At 53.9% G+C, this 8,645-nt stretch overlaps 1 pseudogene; it reads right to left on the minus strand.

The window, feature by feature from the left end:
* Window positions 1-4,900: 4,900 nt before the first annotated feature.
* LOC136526637 (subtilisin-like protease SBT5.3) lies at window positions 4,901-8,184 on the minus strand (annotated as a pseudogene).
* Window positions 8,185-8,645: the final 461 nt, after the last annotated feature.

An 8,645-nucleotide genomic window follows, 5' to 3' on the forward strand; every position in this document is an offset into this window, starting at 1 on the left:
GTTACCGGCCGCTATGCTCGGCACTATGCCCACGGCTGACACCCGTGCTACACTGTGCTGCCTAAACCCTGCTCTGAGGACAGCGTGGCATGGAAAGTCAAGTCCGGGTCCCTGTTGCCTCGAAATCAATGTACAAAACCAACTGCTCCCTCTGAGCCTCAGCTATCCGCTTTCGGGCTCCTGTAGCCTTGGGACTCATGCCTATCGAGCCCCCCACAATGGTTCCACCTCGGCACCGACTAGGCCTCGGCTCTCTACATTGTCAGCACTCTAGGACCAGCACATCGTCTGCAGTACACGCCATGCCCTGCGTCAAGCTGCAGGAGCCCCCACGTCGTGTACAGGGCCAAGCTCTTGTAGCCTCAGAATCAGCGCACCCACACCGTCGCATCTACCCAGCCTCAGCTCTCCACGCCGGTCAAACATACAGTGACTAGCACGCCTTCAACAGAAGAAGGCGCACATGCCACCACAGAAGCTCCCATGTCGTACAGGATCAAGCGTGACCGGCGCGTCGTTCCAGTGCACCAAGGACAAGGCCGCTCCACCGACCATGCCGCCATAGTGACGAGCTGCAGGGCTCGGACATACCGCCTCTACTCACAACACACCACATAGCATATACATGTACCACCCCTGTGCCTCCCTTCGACTATAAAATGGAGTGACTGGGGCCGCTTCTAAAGGGGAGATATAGGTGCAAGCAATGCACATTGCTCTATAACACACACGCTCCCTCACTATAAGAGATCAACATCTCAAGCAACCCACGCCACTCCACACAAAGACCTGGGACTAGCTCCCTCTCTCGCTCAGCTTGTAAGCCCCTACTACAAGCACCTCAGTGCAAGGAATACAAGATCGCTCTCTCAGACTAGACGTAGGGCACATATTGCCTGAACCAGTATAAACCTTGTGTCACTTTGCATCACCATCTAGGATTAGGGGCACATAGTATACTTTCACTAGTCGGTTGAGGATCTACCAGACCCAAAACACCGACACCTGGCTGCCCTTATATAAGAGTCTGGGGCCAAGCCACATACAAAGAAATAGGTTCTCCTGGCTGAGCGGTCGTGAGGCTAAAGGAGGGGAAACTAGCTATCTTGGCTTGCAAGGAAGGCCATCTTTGTCTTGGTGTCAGCATACGTCTGAGCGTGATTGTTGTCATGGTCTTGTGCCCACATCATGGCATGGGGTGGCATGGTGCTACACGGTGTTGGTTAGTTAGTCATCCTATGCGACATGGTCTCACTGTGGCCTTTGTCATCGTCTTCTGATCTCTCGGAAGCGTCGTACAGGAGTAGGTAGCTGCTCTTGAGTCATCGGTTGTCTAGTTATGGCGCCGGTGACCATGATCCTAAGCTTTGAGGTTGTGGCCTTCGTTGGCTTGGCTGGCCTTGAAAGTCTAGGCCATCGTCGTGAGCCCCATTCCATAGTGGTGGGGCCATACGCCCATCCCGTCGGGCCATATTTGGACGGTGGTTCACCGTACCTGTCGTCATTGCTTGGTGGTCATGTCTCATCTGCGGCGTGCACAGGGATGGTGCCTACTCCGAGACTACTGTCACCGCAGTCCTAGCGGACTGAGCAAGCATGCCTGTATTTGTTAGAGCAGGCGCACTTGGGTGGAGCCCGACCCCTCCCCGTTCCTCCCAGGGGTCAGGACAGAGGAGAGATCGTGCCACGCTGTGCGGCGTGTGGTGAAATGGAGAGGTCGTGGTCGACCACCTGCCTTAATAGCTGGCCCAGATCTACGCGGCTTACATGGGCCCCGATTGCTAGGCTTGTGCTAGTTTGGTTGTCGTGGGCCGCCCAAGGGGCTAACTAATCGGTGTCTTGAGATATCATAACCCCGACAATATTTATAAAATGGGAAAATTGGTCTCATCGCACCTAAAGAACGTGAGATCCGAAAAATACCATCAAAAGTTCATCGCACAGTAAAATAGCATTAAAAGTGAGCATCCGTCACGCAATCTAGCACTCTGATACTTTCGTCGTTAACATCATTTGTTGGAGTTGGTCCGAGGCTCCAAGCTGCACTTCACCTCGCTCCCCGACGACGAGCAGTTTGTCTACCCCTCCGCCAACATGACATCACGCCCAGGACTGACTTCCTGTGTGGCCTCACGGCCCCACTCGGTGGCCACGCTGCCATGCGCTGGTGGTCTTTCTCCGAGGAGTTCGCCGCCAACTGCTCCCGCCCCATCGGCCGCTGCCTCTACTGGCCAATTGCCCGCTTGCTCAATGCTGGCGGCTGCCACGTTTACGGGCTCTCTGATGACCATAGCCCCACCTGCTGGGAGTGGCCGCACCTCGATGGCTCGACCTCCCAAAAGGCCTCGAGGCCCTCAACTTCTCCCACATCGCACTGGGCCACGACTTCCTCTGCGACATCGGCAAGCTCGGCAAGACTAGCATGAGCTGCTTCAGCGTCGTCGCTCATGCCCACGCCCGCGGCCTTCAAGAACGTCGCCATCAGCCATCGCTTGCGCCGTTGATGTTGAGGGTGGCTTCGCCTGCTGGGGCGACGACGCCATCCCCGAGGTGCCGACGCACAAGTTGTCGGGCGACATGCCAACCATGGCGCTCGGCAGCAACGCCACCTGCATCCTCTCGGGCAGTGGCCGGGTCTAGTGCTAGACTGCTGGGGCGCTGGGTGCCGGACTAGTACAACAACATGGATTTCCTGGCCATCGAGGTCGACGCAACGCGGTGTGCGGCAACCTCAAGAGCAACTACCCCATCGCGTGCTACGGGAAGGGCGATCGCGTGCTTCGACAGTCGGTAGCCTGGTCTACAATAGCACCATGCCTGGCTTCGGCGCGCGCAAGAAGAGCTACCAGTGCAACATCATCTCCGGCTCTGGGCTTCGACGCAATCTGCAGCACCGGCAACGCTGACGGCGGTGAGGTTCTCGCCGTCTGCCAGGCCTGCGTGATGCCGCTGAACGCTACTAGGATCCTCGGTGCCAACGGCAGGGTGAGTACGGACTAGCTGTCGCATGAAGCCATATTCCGAGCAGCCCTTGTCACACCGTTTAGCAGCAGCAGGCCTATGGGCATGTTCTTGCTCTACCACTGCAGGCCTGCCTAGGTTGATGCAGTCTACGGGTTGTTCTCCATGTCTTCCCATGGTTCCTGCTCATTTTTAGTGAAACGAAGGCTCGGACGGTGCCAACAAACGACATTAACAACAAAAGTAACTGCTAGATTGCGGAACGATACTTACTTTTGATGGTATTTTACGGTGCGATGAACTTTCGATGGTATTTTTTGGATCTCGCGTTTTTTCGGTACTATGAAACCAATTTCCCCTTGTGAAATATATGCAACATCCATATAAATACACTTGTCACGTACATCTGAAAAGACAAATGAAACATTGAGGACAGACGCTTGCAATATACGTGTACAACCATTGCAACATATGTAACATCTCGATCTACTTTTACAATATACGTGTGAAACACTTACAACATATCTCTAAAACATCTGAAACATTTGAAATGCACAGTTGCAACATGGTATCCCGGTGTGGCCTCCTTCGTGGTCTGCATCGGGGCGCCGCAGTCGTAGCAGGAGGCGAGGACGGAGGGCTTCTGCGTAGGGGCCCGGCGCTTTCCTTGCACTGGCGGCGCTTGTTGGCATTGTCGGCGGGGCGGGCGGCGGAGCAGGCGGCGGAGCAAGAGCAGCGTGGCGAGTGCGCAGAGGAACGAACACGGGAGGTCTATTGAGCTAGTCCACCAGCCCAGAAAAAGAGGATGGGACGGACCCCCTGCACACAGCAATTCCGATTTGCTTTGAGTTTGAACCGATGCTTCTTTGTTTAAAAAAATAGAAGCTCGATTTTTTTTTCATGAGCAAAATTCATCGCCTATCCCTGAACATGCCCGACGGTATATCTAGGTTCCTAAACTTCTAAAGTGATATTTGTGGGTCCCTAAACTTGGCAGACGGTGTCATCCAAGTCCCTAAACTTTCAAAGTGATCACCACAGGTCCCTAAACTTGGCAAGCTGTATCATCCCTGTCCAAATATGGTCTAACCTACTCTATAAGCTGACGTGGCACGCTGACAATACGTTAGACGTGGATGCAACATGTGTCAATTAATCAATCATTATTTATATAATATTTATCTTAAAAATATAAATTATATAAAATAATTTACATCAACAAAAAATAAATTAAAGTATTAAAATAATTTACAACAACAAATATATTAGGTTTAAACTAAAATAGAAAAATACTAAAATTAATTTAATATTTATATATCATTAATAGTATTAAAATAATACTAAAATTCCTATATTATTAAAAGTTTTCTCTATTAAAAGTTACTTCTAATTTTAGTATTATTTTAAAAATTTTAATAGTAATATTATAGAAGTAACTTTTCTCTATTATTAATACTATACTACTATACTACTTTTAATAGTGGTATTATAGTATTAGAACTTTAATAATAGTATTATTGTATTAAAAGTTTTAATAATAATGGTACAGTATTAATAACAAGAAAAAGTTACTTCTATAATACTACTATTAAAACTTTTAAAATAATACTAAAATTATAAGTAACTTTTAATAGAGAAAACTTTTAAATACTATAGTTAACTTTTAATATTATTATATTTGAACACGGATGACACCTCTCGCCAAGTCTAAGGACATGCGGTGATCACCTTGAAAGTTTAGGGGCTGGGATGACACCGTCAGCCAAGTTTAGGGACCTGCGATGATCACCATGAAAGTTTAGGAACATGAATGACACTGTCTACCAAGTTTAGGAATCCACATGTATTACTTTAGAAGTTTAGAAATCTGAATGACACCGCCAGCCAAATTTATGGACCGGCAGTGAATTTTGCTCTTTTTTTCATTATCTAACAAAGATCCAAACCACATTTATCCTCCCTAATGATCAAAGCTGCCTATCTTTTTCTCTTTCTCTCTCCAACTAGCTAGATTTCCTAGTTCGATCCACCAACAGACAACTGTTCAAGCGTTCTTCACCCCTGCGTCGTCTTCAGTACTAGTGGACTCCTCACCTGATGGCTCCCATCAGACCAGACGATGGCGCCAAACGCGTAGCCCGCGGGCGGGGTGGGGTCCTTGACCGTGAAGCTCACGTCGAACTCCTTCTCCTCGCCGGCTTCCCTGAATACCAGCATCGCCGGTGTCACCGACACGTGCACCCCCTCGGGCTCCTTGACGACGGCGGCCGTGTACGTCCCCGGCAGCCCGACGTTCTTGAGCCTGCGCCGGACCATCGTGGTCGTGCCGGCGGGGAGACCGTGGGCAGTGATGGACGGGTAGTTGAGGTCGTGGAGGCTCATGGGGGTGCTCGGGAAGACGTGGCCGGCGCCGTAGCTGAACGGCGTCGCCGGGGCGTGGGACGAGTTCAGGATCGGTTTCCGCTCCGCGTCCAGCTCCGTCGCTGCAGCCAGCTCGAGTCCGTCAGTTATCGTTCGACCAGGGTGGTCGTCCTCATCGACGCCGGCGGCCAGACGTTGGACCGACGTGAGGAGCTTGCTTACCGCTTGTCATGATCGCCGACTTGATCGCGGAGGGGCTCCAGTCCGGGTCACCGGGTGGAGGGTCTTGATCAGGCCAGCGATGCCGGAGACGTGCGGGCACGACATGGACGTGCCGGACAGCATGTTGAACGCCACGCGCCGCTTGTCGAACGACCTGTCTGTGGGCGCCGTCGCGCCGCTCCACGCCGTGATCACGTTCACCCCCGGCGCCGTGATGTCTGGCTGCGCGAACCAATACAATCCAGGGTGACATGTGCCATCAGAGCTCATGGTGATCATGGACAAATCGATGAGTCTGCGGAACCCAAATCAGTAAATCACCTTGAGGATCTCAGGGTTGACCGTGTTCGGCCCCTGAGATGAGAAAGCCGCCATGACCGGCACCATATATGACCGCCATGACCCTTGACGACGAACCCGGACGGAATCCTTAACACACATATTACACACGAGTTTGTCAAAGCAACATATATCTCGTCACGTATTTATGTTGAACATCTTCCTGCAGGAAAAAAAAGTAACATCTTTGTAAGGATAGAGCCATTGGCCTACTTGGTGTTTTTGATGTACTCCCAGAGGGCGAGCCCGTCGGCGCAAGAGATGTGCACGGCCGGGAGCACGTGCGGGTCGGCCTCGAGGTCGTTCCCGGTGGCCTCGTCGTTGACGAGGATGGCGGCACCGCCGGCGTGGCGGACGGCCTCGCCCTTCTCCACCCTCGTGGTGATCCCTCTCAGGCACACCACTATCTTTCCCCTGACCTTCTCGGCAGCGGCGGATCCAGGAAAAATTTTAAAGGGATTGAACAAAAGTGCGATAGCAACATAGTCGTCTTCTACCTCCGACTACTGCTTGATCTTAAGTCTCAGCCCCACCTATACGATAGAACTTTGCCTAAAAATTTAGGGGGCTCCAAGGAACTCCACTGTTACGGTATCGGCAGGGGGCTTAAGCCCCCGCGTTGAATCCGCCACTGCTTCTCGGGGTCCAGCGACCCCATCAAGCACAACTGGCTGCGCAAGCACGGACACGCATGCATGGTCAATACATTGCACACTGTGATTAGTACAGTTAACGATGAGCTAGCTTACGCGTCTTTCGGCGTGGTGCCAGGATGTGTGGCTTCGTCGCCGCTGATGATCGAGTAGAAGCCTTTCCCGTGCAGCCATCTCTCCGAGAAAAAATTGTAAAAATGGCACTCGAAAGATTGACTCCTTAATTATGATGACACTCGGATAGATGACAAGTGGATCCATCTATGTCTATAAATATGGGTCCAGTGTCAAATCTGCAAACGACCGATGTTTCGAGTCCTATTTTTGCAGGCTCATGCCCTCACAAACCACTAGGCATGTAAGATGTGTATGCACGGCGCACGCAGTGCAGAAGCTTGCACGCACGCACCTCGACCCTGGTGTGGTTGAAGACGGCGAAGGCCAAGAACTCCCTGTCGACGGAGCTGGCGACGACGGTGAGGATCCACGGCGCGACGTTGGTGACGGTGCCAAGGTCTGGGCCGTTGTTGCTGGCGGAGCAGACGACAGCGACGCCGGCCTTGACGGCGTGGAGCGAGCCGATGGAGACGGCGTCAAGGAGGTAGTCGGTAGCGTCGCCGCTGACGGAGGCCGAGATGACGTGCACGCCGTCGGCGATGGCGGCCTCGAACGCCGCGAGGACGTCGGCGTCGAAGCACTCGCTGCCGTTGATGGGGCGGAAGCAGACGCGGTAGGCCGCCACGCGCGCGCGCGGGGACCCGCCCCGCGTCGTGCCCACGCCGTACCCGAACGCGCTCTAGCCGCGCACGGCGGCCTCGCCCGCCGTGGACAGCGTGTGCGTGCCGTGCCCATTCTCGTCCCGCGGCGTCTTGAGCGCGTCGTCGAGCGGGGCGCCCGACGCCGCCGCCCAGCCCTTGTTGAAGTAGCGTGCGCCGATGAGCTTGCTGCCAGATCCATCACCGTCAGCATGATCAAACTGCCGACGTTCTAGTACGTTGATGTGACGACTGTGATCTGTAAGGTGAACTGATCTGTTGCATTGGAATTTCCTGTCGTGGTCGTTCTGGCAAATCCCTTTCCAGCCATCTGGGATGGGCCCCATCTCGCCCTCGTCGAAGCTCTTGGACTCCGGCCACACGCCTTCATCACGTCGCATGAAGAGCAAATCAAATTACAGAGACCCCAGAGGCGATGGCGGCGATGCGAGAGATGAGATGTACCTGAGTCGAGGTTGCCGATGATGGTGTCCTCGCCGTACCTGGCCTTCTCCCAGGCCGACCAGTGCGGGACGTCGCCGCCCCTCTCGAGCCCCATGAACTGCCACGACCTCGTCGTGTGCAGCTTGCGGCCCCTGTTCGGGAACACCGACACCACGCGGGGGTACCCTGAAATGGCACCATGCATTTCAGAAGAATATATAGATCATGATGCGAGGGTTCGTTCGATGAGTCAGTGGGGGCTCACTGTTGATCTCGGCGGCGTCACCGGGGTCGAGGTTGGCGGCGAAGCCATTGATGTGCTCAGTGGCGGATCTAGAAAATACATTTAGGGGGGGCTGGGACTCATCTTCAACTCGAAACTCATCTTCAATCTTTGTCGGGAGCACTGCAGCACCTTCTTCTCTGTTGTTAATGGTTGAAAAATTCATGGGGAGGGCTAAGGGGGCCTCCAATGGCGTGGCCAGGGTAGGGGGGGCTTAGCCCCGGCAGCCCCCTAGCAGATCCGCCCCTGGATGTGCTTGGTGTACGAGTAGAAGATAGCCTCGCGCGCCTTCTCCCGGCTGCATTGTATCCACGCATCGACACGGTTACATTTTGAACCACATCACCAAGAGTAACGCGGGAGGAGAGCAGGAAGACGGCGCTTACTCTCCTAGGACGGCGCCGAGGAGGTCGTAGTGCGAGTCGGCGGCTCGCCGGGATGCCACCTCCGGCGATACGCCGTCGTCGCGCGGCGGGTGGCCGCCGAGGTACACGACGTACGACGGCGCCGGCGGCTTCCCGAAACCGGAAGCGAGCGCCGCCGGGCTCTGCAGCAGCGAACAGAGCAGGATGAGGAGGACGGCGGCAGACGCGACAGCCATGCTGCACTCCATGCCTGGCCTGCAAC

The sequence above is a fragment of the Miscanthus floridulus genome, chromosome 19 (genome assembly GCF_019320115.1).
Source record: "Miscanthus floridulus cultivar M001 chromosome 19, ASM1932011v1, whole genome shotgun sequence".
Taxonomy (NCBI): domain Eukaryota; kingdom Viridiplantae; phylum Streptophyta; class Magnoliopsida; order Poales; family Poaceae; genus Miscanthus; species Miscanthus floridulus.